Below are 20,707 nucleotides of genomic sequence, written 5' to 3'. Positions count from 1 at the left end.
ATGTTGTCGGTGTTGTTTTGAAACATTCTGTATATTGAGAAGAAGTTTCTTGATATGCAATTAGTAGCACATGAATACGTTCTATCTGTGACCCCTGTATTACAACTGGAAGTTATAAATTTACTACGTATAGTTTTAACATCGAGTTTACAGAGTTTGGAAGTCTATCGTAGTTTCACACTGTGAAACGAAGCTTACTCGTTGCATAATCTGACTTTTCTACTCAAAGGCAAGTTCTTGTTTTATCCCATTCATTTACCTTAAACACCAGAACAACAGGGAGTACTAACCATGTTGGTCCCGGCGTCCCCCCACAGGAGACATAAAATATGACGACATTATTATTTTTCTTTATAACTTCAAAATCAGACTGGACAACATTGAAAACTGTTTATAGGGGATGATCATAGAGCAAACGAGAAAATATACTGTTAATTTTCTTATCACTGAGAATTGCCAAATCTCATTTCTAAGAAAATATTATCTCGGTGCACAGATAAGAAACAGTTTCTCAAATTTTTGAAATTATTATTATTATTATTATTATTATTATTATTATTATTATTATTATTATTGTTATTATTATTTTTATTTTTACAGCGAAGCATTAGATAACTGCGCAGTGACAGAAAGATCTTAACATATGGAGAATGAACAACTTTATATATATATAAGCTTTCGAAGACGGATGTAGAATCATGAACCTTTTCGCACATTAACCACTGAACCACGGACAAGGCTATTTGCTAAACCGTGTTCTTCTCGCATACCTCAAAAATGCTAACATTTCGAGACAGGGGCTGTGGTGGTTCAGTGGTAAAGCCGTTCTGGTGCATGTGATCCTTGATTGATCCCAGTTCGCACCAAGTGAACTTTTGTGGTGGACAAACATTGTGTGCAAGGGTATTCTCGGAGTTCTCCCCTTTTGCTCCCACTTTATTCATTCCACCATTTCATTCATCCTCATCATCACTGTCTCCTTTAGCCTAGCCGGCATAAGCGTGGGACGTAAAACTTAAAGATTTCATTTCATTTCGAGGTATGAAGATTAGAAATATACTATCGTTTCTATTAGAGATGGTAACTTAAACAGGCGTTTCAATGTGTCGAAGAAACCATTTTCCGGGTGCATGGTAGCCAAGAAAGTTCAATGTCTGAGGTACTACAAGGGCGCAGAGGTAAACGTTCTCACCTAACAATCGGGGATCTAGATAGGCTTATGGTATATTCATCTAGACATGGTGGATCTTGACATGGTATCGGGTATATATATTCGTAAAGTACTAGCCTAGATTAGTAGAAATACTTAAGGTCATAAAAAAAAGATATAGAAGTTAGAAGAATCTCAAGCTAACATTATAATCAATGGAATATCTTATTTACACGTTAGTCTCAAACATTTACAAGCTCTTCTTGCTGGTATAGCGGCTAGCGCGTCTGTTTAAATGTACGTGGACCAGAGATGGAGTGGGTCAGTGGGTCAAGTTTTCTGAGTGGGTCAGTGGGTCGTGGGTCAACAGCATGTGACCCACTGTTACCCATCACCCACCGTGACCCACTGACCTACCACCCACCATGACCCACTCTGACCCACCACCCACCGTGACCCACTGCGACCCACCACCCACCATGATACACTGTGACCCACCACCCACTGTGACCCACTACGACCCACCACCTACAGTGACCCACTGCGACCTACCGACTCAGTATGATCTACCGACCCTCTCTGCTTACTGCATTGTTGGCAGTATCTTCTGAAGACTGGTAAATTTGTCTCCGTTTTACTTTCAAGACCTTCATTTCCCTTCCTTTTCCACTTGTTTCTGTCTACTTACCTGACGTGAGTATATCTAACCAAGTGAAAAAAGAACTTCAGGCACTTTTGGATATTGATATTTTTAATAGTAATAATAGCAATAGGACGTACACTTCAACTTGGCTTTCGAGACCTGTGAGTTTTTAGAGCTGACTACTGGAAAAAATACATTTTTGAATCACTGTAATATATAAATTATTTATAAAGAATTGAATATAACTATGTGTGCCTGATCATTACGGTCAAATTGCAAAGTCAAATGAAATTACTTTTGGTATATAGTTAGGCCTTAATCCAAATTGGGATATTATATTGCTTTTATTATAATGCATAATATCCTAAGGAGATAGAGAGGATCCGAATTTTTGCGAAAAAAAAAAATAGTATCTCGCAAACCATTAAACTTACGGAGCTGAAATTCAGTGTACATATTAACTCTTTATTGAAAATAAACAGAATGTGTCCTAGCATTTTTTAAAATTCTCCTTTATGTGGGGGGTGGGCACTCTCTATATATGGAAAATTGGTAGTGAGTTGGTTTGTAAAAATGATCGAAAACGGTCGATGTTATTTAAGAAAAAAAAATCCGAAACAAAAAATACAGTGCTTGGCTTCATATATCCATTGCTTTCTGTTGTAATAATTGCTGAAGCTTATGTTTATTATATGGAGCGCTTACAGTACAGGGCAATCAACCCATAAAGTTGTTAGAAGAATAGGAATAAATTTTGTACTGTAAGCTTAATTACACGGAAATTTGAAGTTTGGATTGTACACATAATTGTATGGAAAATTTTATACTTTTTTCCGTTCGCGTTGGTCTACTTACTTTGATTTGGAACTTTCAAATTTCATCCTTTTTTCCACTGAAAAGTATTGATAATTCAACAAGGAAATAATTATACTATTATAATTTAATTGAAATTCATCGTAATTTGGCACATGGCAAACAGCACTGTGGTAATTGAAGTTGAAGAAGGAGGGAAATTCCCGTTCACCTCTGAACACTTTCCAGGAACCTCGTTCCCTTTCGCTTTCTAGACGGGGGAGGGAACTTGGTAATGGTACCAAATCTTCATGTGTAATTACATAAATTAAATTTATAAACAAATAAGAAATCATGTTTATCAGGCTTTAATTGATAATTTATTCACAAGATTCCCTATCAAAGGCGTGGTAAATGAAGTTTCTGTTCTACATGGGTGACGTTGCCAACTGACATGGTCGATATGGAAATGATGTTGTATGGTGATAGAGAGATGATACTTCTTGCTGAGTATTTCAAACCTGACCGAGAAAAATCGTTATCAGACTTAAGTCTAACAAGTAGATTGTCGATGAGAAGTTGCAGAAATCGGGTAGAAGTATTATCAAGTTCCACGATAGAGTGCAAACGGGGATTTCCCCTTATGAATTTACAGATGACTGATATTAGAAATAGATTAAGTGCTCAAACATTGTCTAACTTGTTGTTCATCAATGTTAATAGCCCACCGCTAGACAAGCTCAAAGTAGACGAGCTAGTTATTTCTTGGCTGAATGATGGACATCATTCCACTGCGGATGATTTACCGCCAAAAAGTTACCAACAGGAAATAAATCCGATTTCAGATTTGTTTTAAGGTGAAAAATTACGAGTTACGGAAAATTTATACTTGTATTACTAATGGCTTATTTGTGTTATTCAACTTTGTACCTAATTTTTAATAAGTCTCTTCTTTGCTTTAGGTAAACTACTTTGAAAAATATTCATAATTGCAATTATGCATATTCATGACTTAAATTTAACATGGTGTTTTAGTGATTACACAAATTACAATTATGAGCATACTTTATGGAGCTGCTCTCACATAGGGTATCTGAGCACCTTTATACCCTATGAACAACTGATTTTTCAAGTCTTTTGTGAGAAAAATACTGTGAACTGAGAAATCATAACCTTTCCCATATTGTACAGGGGTATTTTCCTGCGAATAGAAGTTTCTTATGGAATGCGTTCAGAAATTAACACTTGCAAGAATACTCTCTTTGTACAAGTATATTTTAGGCACACACTAATTTCCCCCCATCTCGAACTGTTTCGATTTCCTCACTGACAAATACTTTACCATTTTATATCGTAAAGGTCAGATCCACCGTTATTGTAACAGAGTGGTGCTTGAGTGATTGACTAGAAATTCAAACTCCGATTAGTGGCAATTTCACAGTCTTGTTTTATTACAAGTGTAAACTGTTTAGTCAGTTCAGAAGAGGCCGTGGATCGTGTTCAGACTTGATGACGATGGAGTTTGGTGAGTCAGAGTAGGTCAAAGTGGATGAGAGTGGTTCATGGTGGGTGGTGGGTCACGGTGGGTCGTGAGTCAGAGTGGGTTATGGTGGGTGGTGGGTCAGTGGGTCGTGGGGTACGGTGGGTGGTGGGTCAGTGGGTCGTGGGACAAGTTTTCATTGACCCACGCAAACTCTGACGTGGACCCATGTTCGATTCCTGCTGAGAGAGAATAAAATTTTAATTTCTCAATTATTTATTTTCATTAAACATCCGTCTTCCTTAGCATATAAGAAGTAATCGTAGGAAGTTAAACTTTTCTAACTTACACTGTATGTTCTACTAAGGAAACTGGAATAACCTTGTTGTTTTTTGTTCTCACTTCTTACTGCACAACTATTGTCTATTTTGTGGAAATTTGGGATTTTTTACTTCTGTCCTTCCTGAAATATTTGATGGTGAAAATACACGATTATCGACAATTCACAAAGTTTAAAAATTTCCAAAAAATCAAGTATATAGTTCTCAGATCTTAAACTTGTTTGGGACGTTGTTTACTATCTATTCTCTATGTAGACAAAGAATTGAAGGTGAATCTTATTTATTTCCTTTGTAAATGTGAATTCAAAAGTGTCCATTTCTAGGTTTCCAACCTCAATGTTCAGAGCTTCTTTTTTCGACGTTCTAAAGTACGTCTCAATGTGCACAGAACGAAGAATGTTGTCAATTCCATTATCATTCATATGGTTTTGGTTTGAACTCATTATCTTTAAAACTGTTACAGCCAGGGCCGCAACTAGGGGGGGGGCAGAGGGGGCACGTGCCCCGGGCGCGTGGTTGGAGGGGGCGCCGGAAAGAAGATATATCAATTGTTTTAAAAATCGCACCCTTTCCCTTGAGGAACTTATTCTAGAGGTTAAAAGAAATCAAAAGTTTACTTGGCCTTTTCCATGGGACCTCTTTTCGTTGATTATATATATATATATATATATATATATATATATATATATAGAGAGAGAGAGAGAGAGAGAGAGAGAGTCTCATCTAAATAGGTGTAATGTCATACATTAAAAACCTAATATTGCATGCATTTGTTCCCTTGGGCGACCACAGAGAATCCGCCCCCCTTTCCTTTTCCTACCACAAGGAGCTGTTTGTATAATTCCATTGAGAACAGCTCTAAAGTTTATAACGCTGTTATCAATAGGGGCGGGGGCGAAAAGTTCCCGATTTTTGTTGCTTGCTGGTGGTTGAAGAGTTTAGCTCAGACGCGCCCCCTGTAGTGTTACGCAATTGCTGTAATGTTTTTAAACTAGAGGGCAGTTTTGTGGCGGAAAAGATAATTTACACGCCTCGGTGTATTTAATTGTTTCTTGTACGCCTACCAAGAGATTTTGCGAGCGAAGGCTATATGAAGCTTTATCTATTAGTTTTGCTTGAGAGCTTTTCGAGGCATTTTGAATTGTTATCTATCAGTCCAACTTATACTTTATTATGCTTTATTGTTAATTTCAATCATTTTTTTTACATTAATCATGTATAATGTATAATATTTACTATACATTAAATAATCTAAATATCTTGATCTATTTATTAATATTTTATGAAGCAATTTCTTTCATATTTAATGAACTTTCTAGTTAATGCACTGTAAAGAGATGCTTTGCTCGAATCAGTTTTTTCTATCACTTGTGTGCACCTTAGAGGTGCATATATACAGAAAGAGAAAGTATACAGAAAGGTGCTCAAAAGGTACAGAAAGTGCTCAAGTTCGAGAGGTACACATAACAATATAGTGTGGAGTTCTTGTGTGCTTCATTGTTGATGGAAAGTTTTCTTCTTTTCTCCACATCAAAGGATTACACCGAAAAATTTACAGAAATAAAAATAAGCTTTCCATTGTTGCATTGTTATGTTCTCAATGATTTTGGATCGTAAATATTGGTTTTAAAAACATTTCTCATCAGAATTGGCATTTTGCAAACTCATTGACCATCTGATCAACACTCAAACTATAATTAAAAACTTTGACGCTTTGGAACACCCGTGACATCAATAGTCGCGCGGGCTACAGATGTAGCCCATGAAACTTTCAAGCAGAATAACAAGAACTCCTTTCGAGATCCTTTCGATTTTACGTTTGACCACACCCTAAACACGCAGAATGATAGTTGATAGAAAGGTACACAAGTAGAAAATAGCATATATGTCGTCAGGAAGTCCGGGTTCGATAAGACTTTAATTCCCATATTAAATCGTATAGTGTACAGTGGAAATTATCACTGTGTTCCCTTGAATAGCACTGGGGGAGATTAGACCCGGAAGTGATAAAAATTATCAAGAATGATTAATTTTGTGAGTCGATAATTGGAGCGGAAGAAAGTTTGATACTTTGAAAATCTTTAATGATAATTTTAATTAGAGCGGAAGAGGCTGTGATATGATTTTTCTCCCCTCTTGTAGCGGAAACTGAATATAAGATATGAATAAAGTCACGGAAAACAATATATGCTTTGAGTCACGTAACTTGTGTGTTCGATTAGAATATCAAAGGAAGTAATGATATGTGTATCATATTGTTTTAATTGGAGCAGACTTCCCTCCTTTTGCGTGGGCAAAAGGGAAGTTTTTGGATAATAAGCATAGAGATATTGATTTCGTTTGCATGAACGTGGGATGAAATACGTGGGCGAAGATAAATCCCTCCTCCTTTTGTGGATAAGAAGCAAAAACTGATTTATAAATAAAGTATATTGCCTTACATGATTTTAATGTTGTGTTTTTAAGTGCTAAGTTGTTTGTAGACGGTGTAATTTGATTGGATCGACTGGATTTATTATTGAAGGTAAGGAATTTTATTTATTTATATCAATTGAATATTAAAAAAATATATAAGATGAGATAAATGCCCTGTTATTAGAAATATAATGGTAGTACTTTGATTGTTGAGTTGCTTTTGAATTAACTCAATTATTGGCAATTATTAATTATTGGCAGCGAGGTTATATTGTTGTATATGCTTACAAGACTTTGCTTGTAATGATTATATTAACAATTTGAAAGACATAAGATGGCGCCGGGAATGGAACCCGGCTTTGCTGCGGGGAATGGAACCCGGCTTTTGTACGGCAAAGACACGCACGTTAGCTAATGCCGGGAATGGAATTTGGCTTTTGAAGGTAAAGATGCGTACGCTAGCTATAACGGATGTTTATTTTGGTGCTGGGGTTTGAAGCCAAGCGCTTTAAACTTGGAAGTTAAAAGAGCTTTATTTGAAAAAAGAAACTATTTACATGTAATTTTAAAACAGAATTATAAAAATAATGAAGAGACTTTGCTTGATTTTTAAAATGGCTGAAGTTTGTTAACTATTACTAGCGTTGAATGACAGTAGGCAGGGCTAAAGATATTACTATCTGGCAGGGGGTTTGAAAATTGACCTGAAGGAGTTTTAAGCTGTTGAAAATTGACAGGAAGGCGGGGCTGAAAATAGTGCTATCTTACAGAGGGTGTTGAAGACATTGACAGAAGGGTTGACTTTAATGGGTGGAGTGTCGATTACGATAGATTGGTTATTGGTGGTTTTCTACCATTTTGTTTTTTCTTTTAGCAGAGTAAGAAGCAATGGCGAACATAAAGATTTTGAATGAATGAATAAATGGTGTACAAGTTTTAAATGATATTGCCTTATTTAAATATGTAGGAAAAAAAAGAGACTGTTTTGGCATACAAAGTATGGTACATTTGCGAAATGAGATGTGTGAGTTTAACGGGAGACGTATGATTAAAGTAACTGAATGATGATGGGCGGAGAAGGGGAAATATTGAGAGAACTATGTAACGATTTTATTGTGTTACGTTTGACGATTATGCCGGTATGAAACTTGTAAAGAAAGGTATATAGAAAGTGGAAATAAACGGGAGAACCCCGAGAAAACCCACGAGCACGGTGTTTGTCCAGCACAAAGTTTACTTGGCGGGAACTAGGATTAAACCCGGGACCCCCAAGCACCAAAGACGAATGTTTTAACATTTTAGCTTGCAGACAATAATGAAATTTAAGTTAGTATATTGTTGTGTTGGTCCGAACTTATGAATAGTGGAATAAAACAAGAAATAGTTTACTTACCTAATGTTGATATGGCAGAACACACTTTACGTTACGGTAACTGATACTAATGTATAGTAGAAACTGTACATGTTTTGAATAAAAGAACACAGGAATTTACTTGATTTTATATGTATGCGGAATATACTTTTGTGAATGATTTTGTGTACGGAACTTGATTTGTTTTGCATGATTGCTATTTTTGTTGAGTAAGAGTTTGCAGCGGCACGAGGAATTTATGTGACGAAGTATATGCGACCCGTGTATTTTGCGATGCGGTGCGATGAAAAAATGCGGGCATTGCGTATATAGTTTGACGGTAGCGTATTATGGTGAAGCGTGCGACCAGACCTGGTGTGGAAAATGGTTGCTTATAGTATGCAAAGTCGCAGATTTAAAAGAAAGATGGCCGACATTGTAAAGTTTTATGTACAGTGAATATTAATGGCAATAAATGATTATGACATTGTAAAAAAGTATACTATATTGCGTATAGGAGCATAATGAGTAGTAATGGCAATGAGTAATAGCGACATGAAGTAATGATGTATATAGCGTATGGAAAATATATGTATAATGCGTGTTGGGTGACAATAGTATTAATTGATGACGTATATAACGTACGGAAAATAGTTGGATGCAATGGGTGACAACAGCATGAACGGATGGCGTATATAGCGTATGAAAATGCAAATTTAGCATTTAGTAAATATGATGGTTGAGAATGATATTAAGGGATGACGTATATAATTATACTTATGGATATGTAACTTAGTTGTATAGCGGGTGAGAGTAACATGGTATGAAAGATACAGCATTAGCACAGCGGCGGTATGATAGCGACTGCTATCGTTTACATAGTATACATTAGATTTTATGGATGCGGAAAATAGACGCAAAGCGCGTACTAAATGGAATAGCTTTTACATTATTGATGTTAGCAACTGCTATCGTGTATATAGTATACATTAGATTGTATGGATGCGGAAAATAGACGCAGAGCGCGTAGTATATGCAGTAGGTGGCACATTAGATGTTATGAATACAGAAAATAGATGCAGAGCGCGTTTTGTGGGCATGCTATTTGTGAATGTGTTGAAGAAAGAATTTTTTTTTTTTTTTTGAGCGAGCAAGCGGGAATTAAACTGAGGGACCAAGTATGAAATGATGGACAGCAGAAATTTTATTTTATGATAGTTGGGGATTGAACCAGGGATTGTATGCAGTTGAAATAATCACTGAGCTATTATAGAATGTTAGGGGTTGTTTTGATATTTGCTAATAGTAGTAGTAAAAAATGATTTTTGTTGTAGTAGTATTTATTAATTTTATGTTATTTTTTCTTTTTAGGAAGAGTATTTTTTGCTTAGTGGAACAGAACTGGAAATTTGTAAAAACGTAAGTACATATATATTGTTAACTTAGGGGTAAAGTTTTGTATTGTGAATGGGAAGAAAAAAAGCAGAGGGGAGTGACAAATGGTTTGGCTTTTGACCTGCATTGTACAAGTATTAATTTATAATAGAAAGGAGGGAGCTGGTAGCAAACTTGTTTGCTATTGTGTTAATTAATTTAGAAACTTAAAGGTATGGAAAACAGCATTGAAACCCGCCCATTGGGAGAACTTATATTTGCATAGAATTAAGAAAGGGATGCTAATTGTTATTTTTCGTAACTTAGATAAAGTAAATATTTTTGTGAAATATGAACAATGTAATAGTACATTAATTAAATATTATAGGAATAGAATAATAAGCGCTATTATTTTATTGGAGAAACGTATTGATTGGAAAAGAAACACAAAACTCTATTGTGTAAAATTAGATTGAATAGAATTGCATTTAATATAGCGCTGTTACTTTGAGTATCCTATTAAAATTGTTTGGAACTTACTTATGTTAATGTAATGTAGCGAGTTGATTTATGAGGGGGAACATATAAATTATATTTATTATTGAGTATATGATATATTGACTTGTATGGGGAGTAACACTAGTGTAATATTCTAATAGTAATTGTATATTTTAAACTCATTATGGATTTAGTAGTTAATAAAAATATTATCTGTTCATTTAAAACCTACTTAGGCAATATGTAGGAGGAAGGTAATATTGAATTAATAATTATTATTATTTTTGCTAACCTTTTGTATATACATTAGCAGTTTAATGCTTTTCTTTTAAAAAGGACCTTTGGAAATAACAGAAAAGGGAAATATACCTTACCTAATTTGTTTTGACTAATTATAAGTAAGCCTTACACTAAGTTTGATATTGTGTGGACATGAGAATAGCGCTGCGTTGTGGGAGGGAAGGGGAATGGATTGTTTTTTTACAAATTAATTTTGAGGGTAGGCTAAAGCAAATAGTTTTTAAATTGGCCTTTGAATAAAGTGGAAGGAAACCCACGCACACACTGTTTGTTTACCTATTAAGAATTGAACTAGGGACTTATGCATTAGAGCAAAAGAAATAGTAATTTTACGTAGAAATAATGTATTATTGTGAATTATTATTATTACTGTATAGTACTTAATTAGTATAGAACTTATGATTTATATTTGATCGCGCTTTAGATAGGACTACCTTGGCATTTACGTAATGTGAAGGAAGAAAAGTTTACGTAGGGAAATGAACTTAAAATTCCTAGCACCAATTTTTAGGAAAATCCCTTGTATGAGAAATAGATGCACTAACTTTGAAGTGTTGTCTTTTGAATGAAGATGTTTAAATAAATAAATATGTGGTAGTTGAGAGAGAGACTGGATGCCATTTTTATAATAATAAAAGTGGAGAAACGTAAGAGAAAACTGCTAAATTGGAAAATATAATTTAGTTTAGTAATGCAAGACGGTAAATGGAATGATAGTAGGCAAAGGGAAAAGTCATATAAATTAGTATGTAGAGTTTTTCAATTATAGATACTAAGTTAGGTTAAAATGAACGAAGAGCGGGACTTGGAATATTTTGGCTTTTACTTAGTGTTGATGATGAAAACCTCATTTAGGGCGGGTGGTTTGGAAAAAAGCTTTTAAATGTTTTAAGCGCACTGGGAGTTGAATGAAAGACCGCATACACTACTAAAGGGAATAGCGCTACACGAAGTTGAACATAAAGGAAGGAAGGTGTTGCCGGGTAAAATACTTTAATTGTAATAATAATAATAATAATAATAATAATAATAATAATAATAATAATATTTTTGAAATTGCCCTAATTTTTATAAAGAAGAAAATCCATAAGTTTGCTTACGGCATAAAAATTGTCAGTATTAGGGTGGGTTGCCAATTATGTGTTACGTTCATTTATCATTTGGAAATATGACTAAATTCACAGAGAAGGTAGCAACATATAAAAATAAACGAACAAGGCTAGAAAACAGTAATATTTTTACGTAATGCGCTTATGGCGCTTTTGAGTGACCTCGATGAGTTGCGTATGGTTAATAAAAAGCAGTTAGTGAACAAAAGCTTTATTGCGTGGACCTAAAGGAAAACAATAAGATTATATATGTAAGGGACAAGTTGATAGAAAGGTATAGACGGTAGATGGTTGCAGTAATCAGTATTGTATGCAACATAGCATGGACCGTGAAACGAAGTATGAAGGGGTGGATGTAAAATTGAAATGACCACCGGGAATTGAACCATGGTGTTAGAAAATATTACATACACTTGTAGTATTTAGTGGAACGGTATTTTGCTTAAAACTATTGCTTATTTATTAGAGGAATACCATTAGTAACAATAAGAGAAAAAAAGGAGAAGATAACTTTGATTTTTTCATGCTAATATAGTTGTAGCATTTTGTTTAACACCAAAGCTATATGAGTCAAAATTAATGTAGTATTTCAAGAACTAAACTGGAGTTTTCAAATGTATAATTGGATCACATAGAGTTGCAATATTTACGGACATGGTACGGTATTTGCTTGAAAGACGATAAATTATCAGCTAATAAACCTTAAGATATTAGGTAAAATAATTACATATTTTGTAGTATGTATTAAACGATACTTTATTTTGACTTGAAAAAACTTATATTGGATTTTTTTTTTCTGTTTCAGAAGCATGGAAGAGGGCAAAACGATTCCAATTATTGATTTAGTATCAGATAGTGAAGATGAAAGTACAAAGGAAACGAAGAAGGAAAAGAAGCAGAAGAAACAACAAGATTATGTTAAATTAACGAAGAAAGACACTAAAGAAATGTTTCGCATTTTTGAAAAGTATGTGAATAAAGAAAAAAATACAATAGAATTTGGCGCTGTATTAAAATATATAGCATTAGAACGACGGATGAAAAAACTGTAAAAAGAAAGATCGTTAAAAAAGGATATGTATATAGACAAATAATAATAATAATAATAAAAAGAAAAAAGAAAGAAATTAGAATATGACTAGATATAATTTAGTGTTTTATTTCATAATCATTCCTTGTCCCTTCGATTAGTATTGGATATTTGTTGCTGACCGTAGATTTTTTGTTGTGTTTGACAATGGTTTCTAATTTTTTAACTTTAAAGGTGTTTGTGATTTTCAAAACACATTTGAAGGGTAACCTATAGCGATTATTTTTCCCTCTTTGTGATTGTTTGCTCGTTGTTTTTAAAAAGACAACTATAAGGCTGTGACAATAATGAAAAGTAAAATATTGAACTAAATTTGGGCGTTCTAGGAAACATTTGATTTAACTTGAATATTTCTTTTAGGTGAATGCATACTTTTACCTGATTTTCTCCAAGAGTTGTGGGTTTGAAACGAATTTGACATTGGTTTCACATTAAAAGTATTTTAATCTTATTATTACTTTTGAAATATAACTTACAAGAATTGTGTTGTTAGGTCTTTACTAAAATAATATCTTAGCAAAAGTTTTGACATGGTTTCACTGTAATTTTGACAGGATTTCAGTGTAATTTTTGACAGGGTTTCAGTGTAATTTTTGACAGGGTTTCACTGTAATTTTAAAGATTCATGGAAATGAATGATAAAGAATAATTTAAAGCAAATGAATGATGATCATGTGATTGAAGAATCAGTGAAACTTGTGAGTAAATTACTTTAAATTATTTTGTTCTTTATAAAAGAACTGTTGAATCATGAATAAATTTTGGTGTAAAGAAGAATGAGGATTTCTGAAACAAACTAGATTTTTTTTTTATTGGCAAAATTTAAAAAATTTTGATCCGTGTAGAACAATAACTTGAGAAGCTTTCACAGGTTGCGCAAATGTATAGTACAGATAAACAGTTTGGATGAGATGAGTACTACTAGTTAGGATTTAGATTATGTCTATTTAGCCTGTTACGTTTGAGGGATGACGTTGTTAATGAGTTCGGGGAAATGGAAGGGACGTACACATTATGTATTGTTTGGACATTTGGCTGAGCACGGAAAACTGTATTTAAGTTAGATAGCGTGAAAAAGCTGTTTTAATTTTTTATAACCACCGGGATTGGAAACCGCTTGCAGCATAGCGACAACGTTAGCGAGTACATTACGTGGGACTACTGTAGTACTAGTTAAACATATATATTTGGATCAAAATGGAAAATGGCGGAATTATGTACCGCTAGGATGGAAATAATTTTCAAATTTTTAACCAGTAAAAAGAGAAAATATAGCCGGAAATGGGAGGACAATATTAAGATGGATGTCGTAGTACAAAGTACATGCAATTGGCTAAGGATAGATGTGAATAGAGAGCTTTTTTGTTAATCTTAGGTTCCATAAACAAATAAGGTTACTTAGTTAGTTTAATTAGGTTAGGAATTCACTATTTAAGACAAATTATTGGTAATGAAAAATAAGTAAAGAGGAAAATCAACGGACATATTAATTATTGCTAAAATTATCTATAAAATTGAAATCACATTGAAGGGAACCACTAAGTAATTGCCACGGAAATTAAATGAGGGATCCCCAAATAGCAGAAATATCCACTTTATTAATTATTTAGTGCACCCCTGCATTAATGAAATAATAATTTAAAGATATGTGATTGGCAAATTAAAGTCTTAATAGTATTTTAAATTGTTACACGGTTAACTAACAAAGCAGAGAATTTTGGTTATTATCCCATAGAAAAATCTCTTGTTAAGAAATTTCAGGTTTAAAATTATGCGTGTTTTTCCTAAAATCTGTTCGCTTACTTTAAGGGAAAGAAACAGGGAACTATATAACATATATGGTTGAGTAATCAATTTTAGGGTCTAGGAGGCTCACATGAGCAGGTTATGTAGGTAGAATGGAATGATTTTAAGTGAAAACAACCATTAGGAAGACCTAGGCGCAAACGGTTGAATCTCACAGAGATTGGAATACAAGTGTTACCTAAAATCCAGAGCGAGTAAAGACATTTTCCAACCATTCATTCATAAGGTATTTTACATATAGAAAATTACTGTTGGAATAATATATGATACATTCAGTGAGAGAATGTGATCATTTATTAACTTTAGTAAACCATAAAGTTTATTTCGAGGGACAATTTATTATAGAATGCCTATGTAGACATTGAATTTTTAAGTAAAAATCCTATTGTTTTCCTTAGCTGAAAATGGAAACTAAAATCATATATGAAGGTATCATAATAAATTAAGGCACTAGCACCTGTGTCTAAAAAATGGTCTAATTGAACGTTAGATCCTATTTTGCGCCAAATGTGGGAAGATCAATCACTTTTATGCTGCTATAGAAAATTCAACTTTTAAGAGATTCTGTTATGTAAGAATTGTGTGTAGCCCCATATGAGGAAGCAATATTCAGAATACGAAATGACATAGCAGATTTTTTATATTTGGTTATTGATTAATGAAACCACTGACGATTTATTTATAACTTAATTGTAGGGAAACTAACCTTAATAAAAAAAAGTAGATGTTGTATATACAGGGTTGTTGTAATAAAGTTGTTGAAGGGCTATTTTTGTGTATGTTTTTAATCGTGTTGCCGAGCATATAAGACTATTTACTGAACAATACTTAACCAGTGCTTACACGATAAGATATACCTGATTAAAGACAGTTGAGTACTGTGTTGACCAGTAAAGGAAGTTGTTAAAATTTAGAGGAAGATGCTTATAGCGTTACTGTAGATTTACCATACATCCCATTACACTTTTTGTTTTGGTTATTATAAAATTAGAGGGTTCGGGAATACCACTTTTTACGAATATTGAGCTTATTCAAATTGAATTAACACGCTTACTATGCAAAGCTTGGGTGTTAAATGTGTGTGTGTGTGTGTGTGTGTGTGTGTGTGTGTGTGTGTGTGTGTGTGTGTGTGTGTGTGTGTGTGTGTGTATGGCAGCAGATATATGGCTGGGAAAATAAAGTGAATACAAACGAACGTGAACCCAAGTTGAAGTTTACTTCCATAACATTAGCTGTACTATGCTCATTTCTACGTACATGTTTATCCTCAAAAAGAAACAATCAATTTCCCATAGAAATCCTAAAAGTGTGCTCCTTATTTATTATAATGTTAATTTTGGCTGTGAATATACACGAACATGAACCCAAGTTGAAGTTTGCCTTCATCACGTCAGCTGTACTACGTTCATTTTTTACGAACATGCTCATTTTCAAAAAGAAACAAAATCGTTTCACCATAGAAATCCTAAAAGTGTGCTCCTTATTTATTATAATGTTAATTTTGGCTGTGAATATAAACGAACATGAACCCAAGTTGAAGTTCGCCTTCATTACGTCAGCTGTACCACGTTCATTTTTACGAACATGCTCATCTTCAAAAAGAAACAAAATCGTTTTCCCATAGAAAGCCTAAAAGTGTGATCCTTATTTATTATAGCGTCAATTTCGGGCCGAAGTGAATGAATGAATGGTTGGAAAATGTCTTTACTCGCTCTGGATTTTAGGTAACACTTGTATTCCAATCTCTGTGAGATTCAACCGTTTGCGCCTAGGTCTTCCTAATGGTTGTTTTCACTTAAAATCATTCCATTCTACCTACATAACCTGCTCATGTGAGCCTCCTAGACCCTAAAATTGATTACTCAACCATATATGTTATATAGTTCCCTGTTTCTTTCCCTTAAAGTAAGCGAACAGATTTTAGGAAAAACACGCATAATTTTAAACCTGAAATTTCTTAACAAGAGATTTTTCTATGGGATAATAACCAAAATTCTCTGCTTTGTTAGTTAACCGTGTAACAATTTAAAATACTATTAAGACTTTAATTTGCCAATCACATATCTTTAAATTATTATTTCATTAATGCAGGGGTGCACTAAATAATTAATAAAGTGGATATTTCTGCTATTTGGGGATCCCTCATTTAATTTCCGTGGCAATTACTTAGTGGTTCCCTTCAATGTGATTTCAATTTTATAGATAATTTTAGCAATAATTAATATGTCCGTTGATTTTCCTCTTTACTTATTTTTCATTACCAATAATTTGTCTTAAATAGTGAATTCCTAACCTAATTAAACTAACTAAGTAACCTTATTTGTTTATGGAACCTAAGATTAACAAAAAAGCTCTCTATTCACATCTATCCTTAGCCAATTGCATGTACTTTGTACTACGACATCCATCTTAATATTGTCCTCCCATTTCCGGCTATATTTTCTCTTTTTACTGGTTAAAAATTTGAAAATTATTTCCATCCTAGCGGTACATAATTCCGCCATTTTCCATTTTGATCCAAATATATATGTTTAACTAGTACTACAGTAGTCCCACGTAATGTACTCGCTAACGTTGTCGCTATGCTGCAAGCGGTTTCCAATCCCGGTGGTTATAAAAAATTAAAACAGCTTTTTCACGCTATCTAACTTAAATACAGTTTTCCGTGCTCAGCCAAATGTCCAAACAATACATAATGTGTACGTCCCTTCCATTTCCCCGAACTCATTAACAACGTCATCCCTCAAACGTAACAGGCTAAATAGACATAATCTAAATCCTAACTAGTAGTACTCATCTCATCCAAACTGTTTATCTGTACTATACATTTGCGCAACCTGTGAAAGCTTCTCAAGTTATTGTTCTACACGGATCAAAATTTTTTAAATTTTGCCAATAAAAAAAAAATCTAGTTTGTTTCAGAAATCCTCATTCTTCTTTACACCAAAATTTATTCATGATTCAACAGTTCTTTTATAAAGAACAAAATAATTTAAAGTAATTTACTCACAAGTTTCACTGATTCTTCAATCACATGATCATCATTCATTTGCTTTAAATTATTCTTTATCATTCATTTCCATGAATCTTTAAAATTACAGTGAAACCCTGTCAAAAATTACACTGAAACCCTGTCAAAAATTACACTGAAATCCTGTCAAAATTACAGTGAAACCATGTCAAAACTTTTGCTAAGATATTATTTTAGTAAAGACCTAACAACACAATTCTTGTAAGTTATATTTCAAAAGTAATAATAAGATTAAAATACTTTTAATGTGAAACCAATGTCAAATTCGTTTCAAACCCACAACTCTTGGAGAAAATCAGGTAAAAGTATGCATTCACCTAAAAGAAATATTCAAGTTAAATCAAATGTTTCCTAGAACGCCCAAATTTAGTTCAATATTTTACTTTTCATTATTGTCACAGCCTTATAGTTGTCTTTTTAAAAACAACGAGCAAACAATCACAAAGAGGGAAAAATAATCGCTATAGGTTACCCTTCAAATGTGTTTTGAAAATCACAAACACCTTTAAAGTTAAAAAATTAGAAACCATTGTCAAACACAACAAAAAATCTACGGTCAGCAACAAATATCCAATACTAATCGAAGGGACAAGGAATGATTATGAAATAAAACACTAAATTATATCTAGTCATATTCTAATTTCTTTCTTTTTTCTTTTTATTATTATTATTATTATTTGTCTATATACATATCCTTTTTTAACGATCTTTCTTTTTACAGTTTTTTCATCCGTCGTTCTAATGCTATATATTTTAATACAGCGCCAAATTCTATTGTATTTTTTTCTTTATTCACATACTTTTCAAAAATGCGAAACATTTCTTTAGTGTCTTTCTTCGTTAATTTAACATAATCTTGTTGTTTCTTCTGCTTCTTTTCCTTCTTCGTTTCCTTTGTACTTTCATCTTCACTATCTGATACTAAATCAATAATTGGAATCGTTTTGCCCTCTTCCATGCTTCTGAAACAGAAAAAAAAAATCCAATATAAGTTTTTTCAAGTCAAAATAAAGTATCGTTTAATACATACTACAAAATATGTAATTATTTTACCTAATATCTTAAGGTTTATTAGCTGATAATTTATCGTCTTTCAAGCAAATACCGTACCATGTCCGTAAATATTGCAACTCTATGTGATCCAATTATACATTTGAAAACTCCAGTTTAGTTCTTGAAATACTACATTAATTTTGACTCATATAGCTTTGGTGTTAAACAAAATGCTACAACTATATTAGCATGAAAAAATCAAAGTTATCTTCTCCTTTTTTTCTCTTATTGTTACTAATGGTATTCCTCTAATAAATAAGCAATAGTTTTAAGCAAAATACCGTTCCACTAAATACTACAAGTGTATGTAATATTTTCTAACACCATGGTTCAATTCCCGGTGGTCATTTCAATTTTACATCCACCCCTTCATACTTCGTTTCACGGTCCATGCTATGTTGCATACAATACTGATTACTGCAACCATCTACCGTCTATACCTTTCTATCAACTTGTCCCTTACATATATAATCTTATTGTTTTCCTTTAGGTCCACGCAATAAAGCTTTTGTTCACTAACTGCTTTTTATTAACCATACGCAACTCATCGAGGTCACTCAAAAGCGCCATAAGCGCATTACGTAAAAATATTACTGTTTTCTAGCCTTGTTCGTTTATTTTTATATGTTGCTACCTTCTCTGTGAATTTAGTCATATTTCCAAATGATAAATGAACGTAACACATAATTGGCAACCCACCCTAATACTGACAATTTTTATGCCGTAAGCAAACTTATGGATTTTCTTCTTTATAAAAATTAGGGCAATTTCAAAAATATTATTATTATTATTATTATTATTATTATTATTATTATTATTACAATTAAAGTATTTTACCCGGCAACACCTTCCTTCCTTTATGTTCAACTTCGTGCAGCGCTATTCCCTTTAGTAGTGTATGCGGTCTTTCATTCAACTCCCAGTGCGCTTAAAACATTTAAAAGCTTTTTTCCAAACCACCCGCCCTAAATGAGGTTTTCATCATCAACACTAAGTAAAAGCCAAAATATTCCAAGTCCCGCTCTTCGTTCATTTTAACCTAACTTAGTATCTATAATTGAAAAACTCTACATACTAATTTATATGACTTTTCCCTTTGCCTACTATCATTCCATTTACCGTCTTGCATTACTAAACTAAATTATATTTTCCAATTTAGCAGTTTTCTCTTACGTTTCTCCACTTTTATTATTATAAAAATGGCATCCAGTCTCTCTCTCAACTACCACATATTTATTTATTTAAACATCTTCATTCAAAAGACAACACTTCAAAGTTAGTGCATCTATTTCTCATACAAGGGATTTTCCTAAAAATTGGTGCTAGGAATTTTAAGTTCATTTCCCTACGTAAACTTTTCTTCCTTCACATTACGTAAATGCCAAGGTAGTCCTATCTAAAGCGCGATCAAATATAAATCATAAGTTCTATACTAATTAAGTACTATACAGTAATAATAATAATTCACAATAATACATTATTTCTACGTAAAATTACTATTTCTTTTGCTCTAATGCATAAGTCCCTAGTTCAATTCTTAATAGGTAAACAAACAGTGTGTGCGTGGGTTTCCTTCCACTTTATTCAAAGGCCAATTTAAAAACTATTTGCTTTAGCCTACCCTCAAAATTAATTTGTAAAAAAACAATCCATTCCCCTTCCCTCCCACAACGCAGCGCTATTCTCATGTCCACACAATATCAAACTTAGTGTAAGGCTTACTTATAATTAGTCAAAACAAATTAGGTAAGGTATATTTCCCTTTTCTGTTATTTCCAAAGGTCCTTTTTAAAAGAAAAGCATTAAACTGCTAATGTATATACAAAAGGTTAGCAAAAATAATAATAATTATTAATTCAATATTACCTTCCTCCTACATATTGCCTAAGTAGGTTTTAAATGAACAGATAATATTTTTATTAACTACTAAATCCATAATGAGTTTAAAATATACAATTACTATTAGAATATTACACTAGTGTTACTCCCCATACAAGTCAATATATCATATACTCAATAATAAATATAATTTATATGTTCCCCCTCATAAATCAACTCGCTACATTACATTAACATAAGTAAGTTCCAAACAATTTTAATAGGATACTCAAAGTAACAGCGCTATATTAAATGCAATTCTATTCAATCTAATTTTACACAATAGAGTTTTGTGTTTCTTTTCCAATCAATACGTTTCTCCAATAAAATAATAGCGCTTATTATTCTATTCCTATAATATTTAATTAATGTACTATTACATTGTTCATATTTCAC

This window comes from Thermobia domestica, chromosome 16, assembly GCF_964235325.1.
Source record: "Thermobia domestica chromosome 16, izTheDome1.hap1.1, whole genome shotgun sequence".
Lineage (NCBI taxonomy): Eukaryota > Metazoa > Arthropoda > Insecta > Zygentoma > Lepismatidae > Thermobia > Thermobia domestica.
Note: the sequence above shows the minus strand (reverse complement) of the source record.